The sequence below is a fragment of the Anopheles maculipalpis genome, chromosome 2RL (assembly GCF_943734695.1).
Source record: "Anopheles maculipalpis chromosome 2RL, idAnoMacuDA_375_x, whole genome shotgun sequence".
In the NCBI taxonomy this organism is placed as follows: Eukaryota; Metazoa; Arthropoda; class Insecta; order Diptera; family Culicidae; genus Anopheles; species Anopheles maculipalpis.
The window spans coordinates 97,234,627-97,254,951 of NC_064871.1; the positions used below are offsets into that span (position 1 = coordinate 97,234,627).

At 44.1% G+C, this 20,325-nt stretch overlaps 1 protein-coding gene across 1 annotated transcript in view; it reads left to right on the forward strand.

Moving 5' to 3' along the window:
- The window catches only part of LOC126567794 (toll-like receptor 7), a 462,685-nt gene that overhangs the window by 226,243 nt on the left and 216,117 nt on the right, over positions 1 to 20,325 (forward strand). The gene's annotated exons all lie outside the window — the stretch shown is intronic.

Sequence of the window (20,325 nt, forward strand, 5' to 3'; positions counted from 1 at the left end):
TGGCAGTAAAAAAAAACACGCACACATTAGGGCGAATGTAAAACGCACACATGAATGAGTTCCGGAAGCAATTTATCTACCGCTTGGTGGACTTGCCAGAAATCCGCTCGAAATGTGATTTTATTCACCAGCGAGAACAACGTACAACATTATTGTAATGTCGCCCTACCATGCCGGTTGTGGATGATTTTAAATTGAATGTTTTAAAACAACACGCACCAAAAAACACCCGAAAACGATCGACAAAACATGCGACAGATATTCAAACTTGTGACGCTCATAACCATCTAATGAAGGGAGAACAGACAAAAAACTAGAACGAAACGTACCCTCGTAATGGTTCCCCAATGTTGATGCTGCTTCTGGTGGATGGATGGGAGCGCTCGAGTCGATGGTGCAGAAGAAAAATGGGTCCCCCAACGACAAGAACCAAAAAAAAACTAAAAAAAAAACCCAATGATGTCGCACGCGTACCAGTCGTGTCTGTTCGTTTAAGTTGAACATAATAATCATCTACAGGATGTCTTAAATTTAGAAACCGTTTGTTTTGGGTTTTGGGTTCACTTTTCTTCTTGCAAACATCTCTCCAGAGGTCTCCCTCGTTGAGCAGAATCCCAATCCCAATGGTCCCAATGGTCAACGATTTTTTTTTAAGGTGGTTCCCGATGTGGAGAGAATGCGTGGAGAAGCTTGTTACCATCGATTGATGGAGATTCTAAATCAGCTGGCCAAATCATACCAGGCTCCGGTCCCCAGGTGCTCTGTGTTTCTCGCTTCGGTTTGGTTTGAATGTCGTGTGTGAGTGGAAAAATAGGAAGCGAGAAAAATGTCGCCCAGCCACTTTATTGCAATGGTTATCGCTATTGACAGAACACGACGTAACGTGTGTGAGTGCCACGGTGCCGTTACGGTGCAATGTCATCATCGTCATTTCATGCACACAGTACATACACGATCGTCAAGATCGAGGAAGATTCCAACTTGCAGATGCTGGGTGTTTTTGTGAGTTTGCATTTTTTTCCTTATCAACTTAGCAACAGATTGTTGTGAATAAATAAGGCTAAAAATGTATGTACAAAGAGACTGAAAAAAAAAGTTTGTGCTCAAATATTGCAACGCCTAAAAACATTATCAAAACTTACCAAAACACCCAAGAGTCCAAGATGTTTAAGGCATGACCTTTTTTCTCCTGCATCACCAAGGGTCCGCCAAGGTGACGCGCGCTTCTCTTAATCACGACGCGCCGATTTCTTTCGATCGTCCCCTTTACCGCGACCAGTTCAATTCGATTCGCCACCTACACGCGTACGAGCGCACGCCTTGGGTGTTGAATAGCCCATAAAAGATCGCACTATCCATACCATCGGACGGGTGTAATTACCCGACAGAAGTGGGGTTTTTAAATATAAATAAATATAAATTTCACAAACGGCGACACTCTTACGGACTGTGTAAACACACGACTTCGATGGAGATGAAGATCCCGTGCCATTTCCGGAGTTGAAGTTTTCAACGCTTTGTTTGACACTTTGGGGATTTAGCTCTGTTGCAGCGAGTATGTTCGCATTTGTGCGATTCATTCACGCTTTCGCTGTAGTCTGGAAGTGTTTCGAGTTAGTTGGTGGGTTTAATTCTTCCTTGTTGTCCCCTTGCTGCTGCTTTGGTTCTGCAGCGTAATCATCGTCCGATCGGTATTCTAAAAAGCTTAATTTGGGATTATCGCATCTCGGCAAAGTGTTTCGCATGTTTCTTCTCCTCGCTCGGGAAAGGACAAAAAAGATCAGCCAACTTTCAACGACGACCACGCCGTGTGACCCCACCGATTATCGTCATTAAGAAGTTTTGAAAACGATTCGAACAGATTTTCTCTGCCGTTTGTTTCTTGGTGCCGCTTAGATCGTGAGATCGTCTCCTGATGCTTCTAGAAAAGCCATCCAGAACAATTCTAGCCCGAGAACCCGATATTACTACAATGTAAATGTACATTCTTTCATTGCTTTTCCTCTTTCTCCAACGACAGCATACGTCCCCCGACGATTCTCAAGGTGTAAGGTTATGCTAAGCGATCCAGCCTTCACCCATACATTGTAGGCCCTTGGTGTCCACAATGAAACAGATTTTCGCCAAGCGTGTTCGCATAGTTGACTTTAATTGCACTAAATCGATTGCTGCAAAGCTTTTTGTTAAGCGCACTGTTACGTTTCTTTTGCATTTTCTCGCTAAAACCGGTAAGAGCTTACAAGACGATTATGTTCCCAGGTAAACGTTTTAATCCGCTCTCCGTTTTAAGTGTTGGCAAAGAATGCTGCTTGTTGTCGGTTGTACGGTGCGGGAATGCTTTGTGGGCAATTGTAAATGCGACAAGGTTATGTTTCAATTTACCCTTTGGTAAGTATGTTTATTCTAATAAACGAAAGCATTCCAGGGTCGGCATTCTACGCCATGCATTCATGCATACTCAGTGAAGCGATTGAGTTATAAAGATTTAGTGAAATGTTTGTTTAGTACTTTGGAGAGCTTTTAATATGAGAGCTCTATTACACCCGTAAAATATCATTAGAAAACGAATTAAAGGTTCTATTTTGACCTACTCATGAACACCCTCTCTTTATGTAGTTCAATTTAAATTATTTTCTCTCCCTTAAACTACCCTTAATATGCACCTGTTCACTGGCTGCAAACTATATTTGACCTGAATTCACAACCCAAAACCACAAGCGAAAACATGACAGGGCCACCCTCAAACACACGGGGCGGTTTTGCTTCCTTGGCGGTTTTTCAGAATCCTTTCGGAGCTCGCAATTTGTAGCGAATTAATTGCTACCAGACCCAACCGAGCCGATAAGACCCAACCCGTTTGGTCGTTCGGTCGGTCACTTTGTGCTGGATACTCCGGATACGGAATCGACGACCACCGCCATCGACGTTCTGTAAAGTGTGCTCGTGGTTCTAGCTGTGGGAAGAGAAGGGGTCAAGAAGTGGTTGGGAGAAAAATCACAGTGCACAGTGCACTTGTGGCTCCCTCCTACACACCTCCACCTATCCTCCACATGAATGGGTTGCGACTCATAATCGTTCACATAATATCGTAAAATGCTGAACCTGACAGAGGGTTCCGCGCACTAACTGCCAAACGGGGAGACCCAGCCCCGAGTAGAAGAAGTCGTAGATAGAGGTGATTAAGTTACCACAAACTTCGAAACTTGGATACCAGGTGGCCAAACCTGCCCGCTACCCTTCAAGATGCAAAGATTTGAAAGCGTAGTACGGGCGGTGTACGTTGGCCCCGTTGAACCTGCATCGTTTGCGGTCCAGTGTGGTGCACACTAACCATCCAAGGCCATCTCGCTCTCGCCTGTGTGTGTGTGTGTGTGGGTCCAGAATTGTAGCGGCGCCTTTAACGGACTGGTCGTGATTATGGTTTCAGCTAACGCCCAGTCCAACCTTCCAGCACCCAGCACGGACAATAAAGAACAACCATGCACCTTAGTTTGGCACGGCGCAATAATGATAAGGCTCCGCTATGTGCTTCTTTAGCGAGAAACAGTATCGACCGGCACCATTCTGTGCACGTCGCCACAGTCTTCCAACACTTACCGAACCCCTTGGTGGTGTAATGCCTATTAATTTGGTATGAAATCGTAATAAAGTAAAAATATTAACAGCATTAAAAATTACACGTCTTTATATACACATTTTCCAGCCTTGCCAGCCAATTGAGATATCCTTTTCGCTTCGTTTTGCCACCAGGAACACCAGCACTAAACAGGGATGTGTGGACGCGTTCTCAGCAACATCAACCCCCTAAAATGGGAGGGAAGGGTTTCTGCTTCATTCTTTCATTAAAATTATCCCGTGTGTCTTTAACTGCTTTCGAGTTGGTCTGCACTGCATGGTGGTTGCCCTTTTGCGCTGCAGAGAAGAGAGAAAAATTAATCCTATCTCTGTTCCGATTGCGAAGATGCAGCTAGGGATTATTACGGGACTGAGAGCCCTTGGCTGGTGGCATGCGAAGCCTGGTCAGCTTATCGGTGGCTATGAATCTTCGCCCAGAAACGACCGGGTTGCAATCTATCGGGGATGACTTTCAACGAGAGTTCTCATAGATCGTGGACCAATAAAAGCTTCACACATCGTGGTATGGGAAAATATTCATTTAGCACACGTTCATAAACAAGGCTTTTTGAAATAGATTTTCTCTCCTCGTAAAAGGAGGACTTGAGCAGAATGTGTTTCGAGCATCCTTTTTGTGTACAATCATGTGCGAAGTTATGATAAATGTTGCAAAAAGGTAATCTTCGATACGTTTCATTAAAATCTCTTTCAAGCTCACCAGTCAGAGCCTATCTTTAGGGTGTGCGAATTACGACGCATTACTTCCGACATGGCTCATATTTCGCTAACCAGAACAGGCATGAGGTGCGTCCAACCACATCGGTACGATCACGATTCGTACACGATCGAACGGGCCTGCCGCTCTACTGAACACAGTGTCCGGTGGTTACGTGCGCGAGGTTTCACAAATGGAATTAAGAATTATCCATTACAAATTTATGATTCATGCTGCATTGTTGGTGCCGCTTATTGTTCGCGACGGTACGCGAATGCTTTTCGGATGCCACAAATCAGCCTGTGTGGTGAAACAACGTCCAAGCAGGTAATTGTATGTGTGTGTGTGTCATGGTACCATTTTCGGTCGTAAAGAATGTGAACACATGCACACAACGCTGAGCACATTAATTGCAGCATCCCTGAGGTTTCGGGAGTTCTTGTGCCGAGGTACGCTAAACGCTCGCGAGCAATTTCAGCATTATGGAGCTCCCTAAAGAGGGCTCCAGGAACGTATCCCGGGTGGATAGATTGGATCTTTTGTAGTTTCAACTTGCTCACTCATTCTTCATCCCTCGCTCTTCGGAGTTTTGTTCATCAAAAAGGCGTAATGGAAGTGATTAGAAAACGATGATATTAGTCGTAATTGACGACGTTCGATTTGGTGTCCATGGTTCGCTCTAGTCTCTGGAGAGGCTCGTGGTAATTGACAGGGGCTAATTGGGCTGTTTCGTAGTTCGGGGGCCTTGAAGGCACCATCAGCCTCACCGGCAACCTTGACATTTTTACGTTATTTTTCCTCCCAAACGCTCGAGAAATTCATTTTCCGTCCACTTCAACACTTCCTTTTGTACTTATGACAGACATGAACCCCTTAAGAACTTGTAGTTACGCTTGTACTACCCCGTTCTAGCTTCGATTTGGCTTATTGAAAATGAAACCAAGCTTCAAAAAGGGCACGTGATGATCGGGCGAGGTGCCTCAACTGTTCCGACACCTTACAGGATGATGAAATCTGGAGCGCAATCCGGCTTATTAAGACGTGGGGTAATCTTTTTTTCAATTTCCGAATTCGCTACACTTGTTATTAAGATGTAATCCAATTTGAGGGTGCGCGAAGCTTGCTCCACGATTGCCTTGACCGGTTGATGTGACGTGCTCCGAGTTCTTGCTTGAGAGAGGTACCACTGTTAACCGCTGCAACAGGTATTCTGGTTCTGTACGCTCAATCGATGGAATTGGAGGTAGGGTTTTGGGGTGTGAGAGAAGGATCTAAGTATCTCGCCCTATCAGCACACCTCGACGAACAATACTATGGGATATATGTATAAACAAGAATTGAAGATTTTTTTTATTATTAAATGCATCACTCATGACTCTTTAGTTAGACGAAGAGTAACTGATACTCGAAGAAATATTTAAAAAAATTATAATTGAACTGTCAAATCTGGTACCTTTTCGTCAACAACATCCCATAGTGCTATGCTGTGCGAAAGTAGTCTTTTTTGTCGTTCTGACAGCTTGTTTAACAGCGGCTAAAGCAAGATCGTGAATACCTTCGAGCGAACCGCGCGACCATTAGACGTTGGCGGATTATATTGTACCTCGACCCATCGCGGAAGAGACGGTTTTAGTGTCAGGTCAGTTAAATACCTTACCCATCATCATCAGCAGCACGACTTCTCAAGCAGGACAACAACACCGGACGACCGGGAGAAAGGTGTTGAAACGTATCCAACCGCATTAAGGCCTATCGGGGAAACACAAAACACCTCACACATCATCCTCGTCATCATCCGGCAGAAGAATGTGAGCAATTTAATTTCCCGAAACCGGCTCATGAATATTTTCTACGCCAATTGAACGCCACCTATCGGAGGAGCGCCAATTGAGCCAAACACACTGGATCCCTTGGACCCGATAAGTGGAACGATTATCGGTGGGAAAAAGGTTACTTCACTTCTTTTCGATCCGTTTGAAATGCAAAGTACATACAAGCCTCCCTCCTTACTGCTACCGTTAATGCTGCTGCTGCCACCTGTGCGTGTGTCCGGTTGGGCTAAATATATTTCCATAAAATTTGTTCCCAATTCCGCGAAGGAGCAGCAGCATCATCATGATCCTCCTCATCGGAATCGAAGGGCAAAAAAGGGATTTGGGTTATTTATTTTTTCTTCTTTCGATATTAAAATTCATTACACATCGCATCGTAAGAGATGCTATGAAGCATCGTCAGAGGTGAGCATCGGGTAGCGAAAAGAATCATTTTATCGGCTTTAATCGTTTCAAGCTGCCGTTATTGTACAACTGTAGCCTTGCGGGACTTTTTTCGGAACTTTTCGTTTACACCGGTGCCACACGCTTTTCTTTTTTGCCCGACACAAGGACTTTGATGCCATGCACACCCCGTATGTGAGCATTAATTGAATACTGAAGCATCCGACGAGACAGAGACAGAAGCATCAGCATCCACGGTTTTCAGGGTTGCTCGATTTGCATAATTCCACCCTTAAGCCAGCGACTGTCAGATTATCGGATCGTTACTCGAATCGGTTTCGCAGATTGCGTGTGTATGCGCCGTTTTTCTGACCGATTTTTGTACGAAAATTTGCCTCAGCATAATCTACGGCCACAGTTCAGTATCTCCATGTGTGTTGTGTAAATTTTGAATATTTTTCCTCCCTTTTCGGAATATCAATTACACATTACGTGCTTCTTGGTGTACTCCAAAGGACTACACTGTTTGCCACTAGCGGAAGCACTAGATTCTTGATATGTATCTTTATGAAGTGATACGCGCAAGTCGTGACATTGAATTTTAAGTAATTTTTATTGTTCAAATTAATATTAAACTATTCACATCTCTTGCAGAATTTTATTGCTTTAAATGTCGCTAAGAACTATAAAAATTGTTTTGTTTTTAAAACCTCATGTCATCTTTTTGCGCATGCTTTAAATAACTGAGCTCTAAAAGGTCCCTCGATGAACACACCATACGCTCCATTTCACGGCGAGTGAATTTAATTCCAAAATTTATATCCCTCCCTATCACGCGTTCCCAAAAAAACACATCCCAAACAGGCAAACGACCATGGTCACCATCAACTGTGCGCCTGAAACTTTCATTTTCATTCGGCACAAGGGCAAGGACACAACAGTGCGACAATGAACCGTACGAAAAAATGTGTCTGAAAAAGAAGCACTTCAAAAGCAACCAGTATCCGCCAGCACGAGAGTCGGCCCCCAGCCGGAAAGAATGTCCAAAGAAGCACAATCCGGCTGTCTATTGCAATTTATGTTCGTGTGCCGCATCATCTCGAGATCGCGATCTCTATGGTTTTTATTTTTGGGGGGAGGAAGTTGAAATCCATGGCGGGAATGTTTGCTTCCGTCTCGCCGTTTTTCGGGGTGTGGTCGTTGCGATTGTTTAATTCTGTCTGATAACATACAACCACAAAAAAAAATCATTCGTGTGAGTATTTTGTGGCCTCTCTGAAGTTTTTTTTTGTTAGATGAGCTGGTACCAAAATTCAGTAGCCATTGGGGAGACAGTTTTCCCATTTTCTCCTTAGCTTCGTGATTTATTTGCCTTTTGGAGAGGTTGTTTGAGTTTTTGTTTTTAATGTTTTTTTGTCTTCTTTTGCCTCCCCGAAGCTTGACCGACCTTCTCTACCATTTAAACTCTCAGATCATCATCCAGCTTCATGATGCGGTACATCAACAGAGGTCAGAGTGGACGCTGGATCGCTTCTGGGTGGGTTTTTTTTTTTTTGTTTCTCCGAGGATGTGATTCCGATGCAGTATTATTGTCTGCCCTTGCTTGCACCGCAGTATGTATGTGTGTAAACAGCAAATCGAGATGAGGGCGACATGCAGACTACATGTCCAACCGAACTGCAACGTAAGCGTGGGCTAGTGGGCTTATACCGATATTTATGGTTCGATATTTACCTAAGCATTGTTTATGTTTTTGTCAACTGGTGGAAGAAGTCGTCCACAAACAAAACAACTCCATGAGCGGCGTGTCCCTAACCCTTGGCAGTGGTTAGGCATGTCGCTGTGTTTCGGCTTTTGATATGGGGTGAGAGAAAAACAATACCAGCATCATCTGATCGCCACATGGGACGGACTGGCACGGGCTACCGAAAGATGGCGATGCGCTGTGCATACAGAAGAAGATGCACACGACAGTGAAATTGGAAGTCAACAGTGCTTCGAACTGTGTGTGGCTCATCGCCAACTCCGCACGGTGGTAAGTGGTTTATTTTTATGCTACGTGAGATCGGTCGTCCCAGTTTTCGGGGGAGGCATTGTGACATTGAGAGAGGTGGACAGAAATCTATTTCAAAACCCTTTGCACGTCTCAGCAAAAATGGTAGATGCATTCCACGAACTCTTCGGGAGGTAAAGTCTTGTGGAGTCGATTGGAATGGACCTGCACCCAACGGATTGCACCTTAGGGTAGTAATGTGAAGCGTAAATGGGAGTTTGTTTGTTTACTAGGGGACGACGATCTGTCACAATGCCAAGGGAGACAAAACACAGTCGAAAGCACCCATTTGATTCTTGATGAAGGTCTTTAATATGGTTTGCATCTAGATCCAGACATTGAGGGGCGTAAATAAAGGACTAAATTGAAAAGATTTCAAAACAAAAGTCAACTTTGACGTCTCTATTAGTGAGGAGTGTTTATCAGTAAGAATGAAACAATGATTTAAATGTTTAGTGAGTTGAGTGATTGAAGTCAAAAGGGATAGTTTAGTGACTTTTTCATAATTTTAATTTCAAACAATGCATCATTAGTTGCTCAAGAAACTGAAGTTATGCATAAGACATTTTCTATGTGCGCCAGATATTTTAATCAATCCAAAAAGTGAATTCCTAAAGAGTTTCTAATTTTTGAAAATTATTATGATAGCTTCCCAACTTGATTCGAATCCTTAAATACCTCAAATTCCTCAGTTTGAGTCCTAGTACTCCATGTACGTACAGATCATCAGTTTTACATGCTACAAATCTCACCAAACTGGTAAAATTGAAACAAAATTGCACTTTTACCTCAATACCCAAACTCTCTTTAGCATCCATCCCGAAAGTTGACCCCCAAGGGCTCTTTAATGTGCCCTGACTTATCGCTGCATTCATTCCCATTTTCGCTCATCATCATCAGCAGCCCCAACAGCAAAGCAGCAACAACGTGCCCGATGCATCCGGCACGAATTGCGTTATTCATAATGTGCGAATTCATTTATTTTCTCCCGAATTGCCTCTCCGTTTCTTTCCCACCAACTTCACTACCCCCAAATCACGAACATGTGCCCGTATCGCGAAAACCGGAGCTCGCATCACACACATGAGTCCCGCAAGCTCATTGTCCTAGCAGTCCTCGTACGGGGAAAAAAAACATCGCATAAACACCGTGAAAAATCGTGATCATCGTGGCACTAAATTAAAAACACCTCTTGTGTTTCGTCTTCCACTTTTTTTTGGTGGTTGGCCCGTCGTCGTTATCGTACCAGTAGACTTTTCCACCCAGAGGTCACGATGTGGCCGATCCCACGTGCATGTGACGTGACGGTGATGTGTGTGCTTCAGTGACCCACTAACTGGTTTCCCCTTTTGGGGGGAGGGTTACGGGTTCACAACCAACAGGGATGAAAGAAATATTTTCCCCTTGGCAGGATGCTTCAAAAAGCTGCTCCGGGATCTATTTTCGACGATGAAAAATGGCTGAAATGGTGGTCGGTTGTCCGCCTGCCAGGAAGAAGTTTCCCCGTCGGAGGGCGTAAATTATTCATAACTTTCTTTTAAGCGTTTTTATAATTCCTCCTGGGAAACATTTCTTATCGAAGGGCTCTCTTTCTCTCTCATCCTTCTCAATGGAAAGCTTTAATATCATTTTCACACACTCACGCACATTAACTGCTATCCTTTAAATGTATAAAAAACACAAACGATGGGCCATTAACGATGGTTCAAGGCGGAAGATCGCTTGCAAATCGCATCCGATCGGGCTCTTTTTTTTTTGGGGGGCATTGGTGTGAATGCATGGAAAGGGATGATGCTATTCGTCATTCGTCGTGTCGTGAGGCTCTCTTTTCTCCTCGTTTTTTACTTCCCTTCCTGGAAAGCACCACCGGAAGAGGTGGGGCTCTTTGGTGCGTTGTGGCAAGCAGGTTTGGGTGAGTTATGACGCATTCATCCATCAGGAAGAATAATATTTAAAAAGAATCCTTTAAAGGGACGCAAGTTTGATGCCTAAATGGGAGGTTTTGGCATACATCGATAAACATTTATCATATTTTCATGCGTTTTCTTACGAAACGATATTAGCTGAAGGCTATTATGAAGGGAATATTGTTTGGCGCAGTTATTATGACACGTTATTGAATAAGTTTTCAGTTTCGATAGGCTTTCTTCGGTTGAATATGAACACTTAATCCACAATACGATCAAATTTAGGAGATGTTTCTGCATTATTAAAGCTCCTTTGTCTAACCTGTCCAACTCCAAATAGAGTTCATATAACCGAATTATCCGACAAATGTAGTCAAATAAATGTCGAAATTTTCCTAAGTGTGCTCTAAAGTTAGTTATGTTTAACCAAACGATTGCTACAAACGTCTTAGCGGTGTATTGCATTTCTTAATAGAAACTGCTTTCAAGAGATCATTCGGGAAACCTTGGAGTAACAGAACATCAAAACAGTTTAGGTGCAAGCAGCACACACCGAACAAACTCAAAACATATGTTCATAAACCTGGTAGCGATCCTTATTCCAAAACAATCGTACCACAAGGTCCTCGCCAGCGGGAGATCTTACCGTTGTTTGCATACATCCTGAAAACACTCACCTCAGTTGCAATGTGCGCCATCTTTCAAAGCTCGCAAAAGGGTAACCCATACAGCCGGTTGTGACCTTTCTCCCGTGAGGCCATAAGTAATCCATCACCAAATCGCCCAGCCAGTCCCGACGACCCTAACTGGCCTCTGTTTATCAAACATTTACGCATGTATTCCGGGCTACAGCTTCTCGAGGGAACCGATCTGTGCGTGTTGGGGTGTGGGTTTTTCGGGTTCGATTTTACTGCTAAAATTTTATTTACGACCTAACATGTGCACCCCCGTTCATGCTCCTTGTGCTTTCCTTCTTTTCTAGGAACGGTTACCGCGGTTGTTCCTTTGGAACATTTTACGACACCCTTTAGCAGCCCAAGGAAAAGGTGGGTAAAGCGTTAGTAGGTAGTAGTAGGTTCGATTGAAAACAATGTCCAACATAAATATCATAAAAATTTCAACTGCTAAATTTATTTATTGCCCACCTTTGCCGCAGCCAAACTTCCTCGTCAATCTCGTGTATCTCGTTTTTTGGTCGTTTTCCACATTTTAGGACCACCTATACCACCACTAAATCCACCATCTCCAGGACACAGGATGGCTTTTACGATATCGCATACCTGCACGCTATATGGCCGCGAGCGGTTTGGTTTGCCAGGATTTTATGATTCCAGGATCCATCCCGGCTTTCCTTCTGGAACACATTTCCTTTCGGAAGTTTCTTTCCCAAAACCCCTTGGGCGGGTAAACCTTATCCAACAGAAAAACGCACTAAAGAGCTCAGAGTTGGTCATACATTCGACTACTGTTGTGCCCATCCCAGCGCACTATTTTATGACCTCCGGAGCTGCTTCGGAAGCTGGACACATTCTAACACCCGGTTGGATGTGAATTGCTTCAAGAGAGCGCCATAAGAGTGAAAAAGAGAACAAAAGAAGGGAGGAGTGATTGGGAAATCTAATCAAATGAAATATTTTTACGAGCTGAGGTTTTCCACTAATTCCTCTCTTTCTATGAAGGTGCGTGCATTTTATCTCGAATCGGTTGCTTATCGACCTAAACGAACTGCCTTCCAGGACTTGGCGGCAAACGGTTCGTATTCGTTTTGATTCTTCGCCCGATCTGAAACTCCAACAAAAATGAACATAAAAACCACAACAATCATCAAAAAACAAGCAGTTTGAATTGAATGGAAGTAAATAATTAATTTATACGTTTATTTCCCTTTTCTGAAGGAAGGATCAATGTTATATATAAGGGAAATCGGAGATGGAAACTTATTTATGGTTTAATTGTTGCACTCGTTATGGTTAAAAAGGACATCGTTGCAATGCACTAATAAAGACTTCAAGATAATTTTTAGACCAGCAATTGTAGGAACACAACCCTTCTTGTTAGGGCTTATTTATTTATCAAAACTTTGTGACATGCGACAGCTGTGTACGGCTTGTTTACATTTTCATTTCAAGGACTCTATCTAGACAATATTTTTCTATGTTCAAGAAACCCTTCTTGCATATATCAACGCTTAAACTAAACAACAATAAAATGGTTTTGTATCGTTCCACCTATATTGTTCAATACCGGGCACCGTCCGTAATAGCAGTTCTCCATTTGAAAATTGCTTCATTTTCCCGAAACGCGCGCGTATCGGTGGCTGAAGATTATCCTTTCAAAACGGATTATTTACATAAATCGAATAAAATCTCCCATGCTGACGACGAATTTGGAGAAAGCTGCATTTTCCAAAGACTTTCCCGTTTCCGAATGTCACGTCTCGCAAGACGCGCAGAGACACACGAGACTGCTTTTTATGCAAAACAACACCAGCATAACGAGAGCTTCGTCGTCCCCTGCTGACACTTTCACACAAAATCGTTTCATTTGAAGTGTTGCATAGATCTTGCCACCAGCTCAATCCTTCGATGACGAAGACGCCATCGTCGACTTACTGGTTCTAAACAACACCACACGTAGCAACAACGAAAAAAGCGATCGAAGAAGACACACGACCCAAAAGACAGCAGCAACAGCAGCAGCTGCAGCAGGTCCTTGTAGAAGGTGCATCGTGCTGCGTCCTTGCTCTCGGTTCTATTCTGCTGTCCTTGTGTCCTAGATACACCGGGTGGCGTTGGTAGTGGTGATGGCCATTCTTTCTCCACTGTAAACAAACAAACGCTATCAACAGGAAAGTACAAAAGCAGGAGTAAGCGGCCGCATTGTCTATGCTCAACATCGCATCCGACCAACGTCGGCGACAGAATGCATAAGCAGCCCCGTTGACCATGACGATGACAACAAAAGAGCGAACTCTACGGGAGTGTACTGTGCTTCCTTCGGCAGGATTTTGCTTCCGATATTATGACACTGATGGTGTGCTGCTCACGATACGACTAGGGTGAGGCCGGAGCAGCTGCTTCACCTCAGCCACCCGTAAGTGGTCACCGAGCGAACACGAAACTAATTCCTAAGGAGTTGCGTCCATCTTCTCTCGACCGAGGCAGTGGAAGCCATTAATTACTGGCTTTCAACTCAATCGGAACTCCCTGGATGCCTCCGACTACGCGTCGTCCTTGCGAGGCGAACCTCGCTGAAGTTAGGCAAAATCACCAGTTGACAATGTCGACCAGACGACGGGAAAAGGTGTCTACATGCGATAGGGATTATTCATACTGCACAACGCCTATCAGCGTCCTTCGTCCATTCGTTTCTTCGTTCCCAAATACTCTCCGAAAGTATAATAGACCGATTTTTTTGTGTTCGTTTCGGTTCAACTCCACATTGCTGCCGGGTTTGTGGTTATGCTCTCGAATGGACCACCGGCGATGAAAAATGAAGTTTAAATTACAACTGACATTTAATTAGCATTTTATTACGGATGGAATAAATTCCCATTCACCGTGGAACAATCGGAAGACCCGCCTTGGTGGAGCAGCAAGCGAGAAAGCGAAGAAAGTGCAGCGGGGCGTTAGAAGCGACGCTTTTGGGAAGAAAAATCCTCACGTTGGAAAGCACCTTTGAACACGAAGAAGCACATAATATTATTAACAACGGAACAACAACGGTTTTAGAAGCGAGAAAAAGAGAAATACAGAGTAAAAGAAAGTAAAGTTTCACAAATTATGAAACGTCCGGTAGGATCGGTCTCTCTTAAAAGATCTTATCTCGCCCACCTCGACCCCGAATGCTAATGATGCGTCCTGCTCGCAATGTGTCCTAAGCGTTTTTCGTTGCACCTTGTACGGTGCGTTTGTTTTCCACCGCTAGCAAGGACTCGGGCGCGTGAAACCGATCGCAGGAATCGTACCGTGGCGCGACGCGCTAACGTCGTTTCATAAAATTAGTTTAAATCATGAAAAATGTAAATTGAATTACATGCTCTAGACCGCAAGCCTGGGTTGTTTGCTTCATTTAATGGCTTCAGGTGGCGTACAAGCACAAAACGCGACATTAGGATCGTGGTGGTCGAACGTGAAACGAGCGAATGCAAAGAAACTGTTGGAATTAATAAAATAAAACCACTAATGCTGTTTGGCAAAGAATGTTTTTGCGGTAGGGCAAGATTTATGCTAAAACTTTTCCTTACAAGCAGATGCTGTGTGCATTGCGATTTCAAATTGAATCTTCAACATTACTCTCATGAAGGAAAATGAAGCAAGGAAAGAAGCATTACTCTCAGGAAGGCAAATTAACTAAAATGCAACAGTTAGGTGGTTTGTCGTTTAAATCAATGGACAAACCTTTGGAGTATTGCATTCTACAGAATTCCTCGACATCGTTCAGGTTCTAGCATAGTTGAAGTTGCTTCAGCTAACTCGCTATCTGGAGATTTCTTTATTTATTCTTTTTTAGACTTCAACAATAATTTTTGCGGGCAAATGGAGACTGGAGACTGCAACACATCTGTTTATTGCTCTCCAAGTGGTTTATGAATTCTGGTCTGGTTTTCTGTTTAAACTATTTTAGACTACAAATATGAAATACCATATCCAGTGAACGCCATCATTCTGGACACCATGAAAACAATCAGCTGCAAGCCCCGCTTAACCTCGTCCTAAAGCCAAGGTGTTCTTCAAGTGGAAAGCAATAGGCTCTTCTTCTAAACGACGGCCACAGACCCAGCCACTTAAGAAAGACCAATGTGCCACTGTCTTGTTTCGCTTATGGCCTCAACCACTTCAATCTACGTGGCCCTAAAATTGCGCTCGAAAACCCACGCCACTGAAACTCATTGCTCTTCAGAGTGGAGATCGAGTCGACCGTCCGGCGAGCGACTCTTCCGGTTATACACCCAGCACCGTTTGGCAAATAATAAAAAGAAATGAGTAGGCACAAAACGACACAGCAACAAGACCCCGGGACCGTTCCTTGGGTAGAAACGAACGAGCTGCCGGCTCGAAGGACCACTTTTCCGCTTACTTTGTTTCGGTGCTGTAAGACTTTCCCGGCACGCGATCGATTTTTAGTCGAACGCATCCATCCCGAACCAGCTGGACAGCGGTTAAACGTCCACCAAACAAAAAACAGCTACATCACCGGGAGGCTTGCGCTCGTCTCTTCGTTGCCAGCCCTCATCGAGCACCATACATTGCGAACAAACACGAACCAATATGATGTACAAAGGCGGGAGATTCTGAAAACATTGTTGCAATTGCGCTTTGCAATAGTAGGCTTCAAAGAACAATTATTCAGCACGCTGTCGTCCACCCGGATGGTAACACGGGGCGCATGTCAAATGGAACGAAATGCCTAGAAACGCCACTCAAGTTCAAGGCGAACAACAGAACAACCAACTCTCGCCGCCGCGCGATTGAAATGGCAATGTGGCAAATTGTTTCATACCTTCTAGCAACTTGGAGGACCAGAAACGAAAGAAAGCTTCCCCAGTGAGTGGTGCATAAAAAGGGTGCCATAATTTCTCGATCCTCATTACCGTGTGCTCCCGATGATCGCTAAAGAAGGCATGGTAATGATGTTGCAGTTTCTTATATTCGTTTCATCTTCCGCTAGTGAACTGGAAACCAGGCGAAAGACAGAGAGATTGTTTGCTAGAGGGTTGTGAGACCCTTGTTTGGTTGATTGTTATTTAACACGAATCGGTGGAAGTATTGGCCCTGAGGTGTCCAACCATCTGTGAAAAAGGGGTAGAAAAGGCTAATTGTTTCCAATTTCAAGATTTTTGCTGAGATCAGTGTACAAAACAGGAGTGCCCCAAGAGATCTCCATGTTTAGAAGAAAGAAAATACGATTTCTTCTGATCTCCAGCAGTGGTTTTAAGAATGAAAACAAATTCTTGGAAAGTTTGTGCAGCGTTCATTGAAAGCAAAACCGTTTTTTTTGTGAAGAGTGTGCTTCGAGGAGAAAGAATTTAATTGGAATATATTTAAAAATAAATTTGAAACACTGTGAGGATTTTACAGGAGTGTTTTTGCCATAAATTATAACAGTTTTCCTCCATATTTCATTTTGTGTTTGCATTTTATTATGTAAAATTGTTTTGACAGCTAATCTTATCGCTTGTGATTCAAGTAAGACAAGCACCGAAACGAAACGATCCTTCACGCCGGACACCCTGCATCGGCCATTGAACCGGTGTAAGACGAGAGATAATTTATGGTACTTTTATTAATTTCTAACCACTGTTCAACCATTCAAATACCAGCTACCAACTAAACTGGGCAGCTGCTTCTAATCACCTGTCGTACAATATTACCATACCGCTAGTGCTACCCTAACACCTCAGGCAATCTAAACCATCTTCAGCCCGATCCGACCGAAACATTCACATGCCACGGTGTGGTGGTTGGTGTGAGATATTTATCGCTTCCCGCGCGTCCTCAGCAGAACAGAATCCTCGAAGATCATATCCAGCACGTTGTAGTTCATCTCCCAATGGCCGGACCGGGCCGGATCCCAAAGCCACAGCAGGACAATCTATACGGGCCGTATTTCTTTTATGACGAATACACACCCTGGTCCCGGTATGGCCTTCGTCAGGTCTTCCAACTCTTCCATTTTTATAAACACGGTGCTCCAGAACCACAGAGCGCGAGATGTCTATCTCTTCGCATCGGTTCGAATCGGTTTGTTATGTGAATCTGATAAGAGCCGCCCGGGATTGGATGACATGGGTGCGTGTGGACTGCGGACTCCCGGGACTAGCGGACTTGGCTGGCATCCATACCAGACAGATGGCGAATCACGACAGAAAGCCGTGAGTTTCTGCGAACCGAGCAGTCCGGATCCGCAATGATCAATCGTGGCGAATGGTATCTCTGCTTTTTTTTTGCAGCCTTGTCTGCACAAATATTGCCCTTCCGCTAGGGATGGCCTTCGATACATGGGGCGCCCACCATGGAAGAGAACACTCTCTTGCAGCAGCAACTTAATAAGGTGTTAAAAATTACTGTCACGTCATGCGCCGACATAGCCCTGCAGCTGCAGCTGGTCTGGTGCGCGTTCCTATTGCAAAGAAGAATGAATCCCACAAGAGAACAGAAACGCTAGTCAAACCGTTGTGGGCACGTCGTCTGAGCAATCGTTTCAAGAAGAAACGCTCCTTGCGCACCCCAACTGCTCCACCGTCCAAGACAAGCCTCGGGATATGGCTGCCTCTTAATATATCGCCTAGGTCTAGCAGATTTATGAGCGCTGATTTATCTGATCGAACCGAATGAATATCGCTCGGGTATCATCGGTCAGGTGAACTCGAAGGTCTCCTTCTCAAACTTCCCACCCTTGTCCGCGCTTCAAGAAAGCCCGCGAGGAAAAACGGGCGTTGAATTTTAATATCTGCCACCGATAAAGGTCACGGTCCTTGAGTGCGATGAGGATTGATTTATAAATAGAAGCGTTCCAGCCGGGCGTACCAAAAAGGATGAGTTATCCCGCTTTTACGACATATCAAATGCAAATCCAAGCGCACACTTTAAACACACGCCGTTTTATTACACAGACGGGCTTTAATACAAATCTTATCAAGACAAATTCCACGTGAGATGAGTTCTCGGGAATAGCGGCCATTTGGAAGCTGGATTCCAACGCGACGAGCTTCTGAAAGGCACGAACTCGCCGGCCCATCGCGTTGGGTAGTAAAAATTTGTCAGATTATTCCTGTGTCGAATGGCAGTTCTCTTTTCCGAGAGGAGATACTCTTGTGACCACCGTGTTCGTGTGATACAATCCGTCATGTTTCGGTATTGTTCCGTCATTCTTGTGCGTCGCACCATTCAATTCTCTGGCCAGAGCACATCATCTTCCGTCCACTAGGTAACAGTAGTGAATCGTGAAACGTGGAACGTGTTCATGTGCACGACTCTCCGTCAAAAGCCCGTCGAGTTTGCTGTCATATTTGATTCAATCTGAAAACCATTCGGGAAGACTTTTATTATACATTTTCTCTATCATTTTCCTCTGCTTGTCATGTAGTTGAGAATTCCTGGGATATCAATAAAAAGCTCCCACATCGTCTCGTACACACTTACACGATTCTTGCAATGGTCTTGATGCGTTTTTTTTTTTTCGGTGGTCTACTTCAACTTGTGATCAGTTTGCACACCTTCTACGTTCCAACAAAACCGCAGGAACTTCTCGTCAAAAAATCGCTATCGCTACTCACCGTTCCCATATCGTTAGATCTCGTCCCGCTTGTATGCAGACCCGCGATACGAACCTGTAATAATATAAAGAAACTATTTCATTTTTCTCTGTCCCATCTGTCCTTCTGCTCATAACAGAATGTAAGATGTCGCGCAAGAAAAAACCTAAGCAAACCGGCCACAAAAATAGCACACACACATATACAGTTTTATACGAGATACTTGCTTTGAATATCATATTTCTCTTGGTCCCGGTTCGCGAATCTCCGATGACACGGCCATGACGACGGCGAGAACTGATGCCGTTCGGTTCTCAACCGTTGCCAGTTACCTTGCAACTAGTCGCACAAACAAACGTACCGAAACTTCGACAAGACAGAAGCGGTCACGACGACCATTCGTGTCTTTGAATATTTTCTTCAATGATTTTATCACTTTACCTCTCCGAAAATGTCATGTAGGAAATATTTATGTCTCATCTCGTCGGCCGTAGGCGAACCCTTTTCGCCAAGCCAAGCTTGCCAAGTACCGTGGGTCGGCTTCCCGTGCTACCGACCAGAAGAACAAAAGGATTTCTTAGATTGCTCTTCATTTCATCAGGCAATCGTGGACACCTTCCCTCCCTACACGCCGGATAGATACGTCAAGCGCAACAAGAACTCTAAGATCGAAGGATCTGTGCTGTTGCCGGTGGTTGAGTGAGTGATTCCACTCTAGAAATGTCCATCCCGTAACCTCACCTCGCACACCGTAATTTATTACACTTGTGACAAGAATTTCATCTTTACGTTACGGATGCTTCTCGCATCTTTCACTCGCTCCACGGGGAAGGAAATGAAACCGATCGCGTCGAGATTTCCAAAAACGGACCGAACCGAACGCGCGATCGTGCGAGATCCGAGTCCTTTTCGCTTTCTGGGACTGTTTCTGCTTGCCTGGCCCCCGGGATGGATGGAATGAAGTTATTAAATTTTATTACGGTAGCACGACCGACGAACATGCAGTAAAATTGTTACTGGAATCGAACAGGTTGTGTTACCCCGGGCACGGAGAACGATGGCGCAGTGGATGTCCTGCGGAGATGTTTTTAGAAGGGAAGATATGCTGTGTCTTATCTAGAGAGAGAGAGAGGATGAGGGATGTTGCTGATGTGGCGGGTATAAAATAAGCGCAAAAAACTAGCTTTTGAGCTTTGCCGAAACTGGAACCGGCCCATCTACGGTGTTACGATGGACGTGATGCAATGTTGGTTGACTGTTTTCGTATTGAATGAATTCTTCAACGCTAAGAAATAGTTTGAAACAATTTTATACAACATATGCCTTTTATTGAATAAGTGTATGTCATAAGATAAACCTCAGAATTAAATTATATTTACTAGAATAATTCCTCTTTTTCTTTCACACCATACTCTTGATAGCTCTTGGCTTTCCTTTTCTTAACTTCTACATACCCATAGTCAGTTCTGCTTACGGGACAGCCTTCTCTGAATATGTTCTTTTTACTTTTGTAAAATTTCTTTTACTTTTGAAACTAAATAGCTATTATACAACTGAAGTGA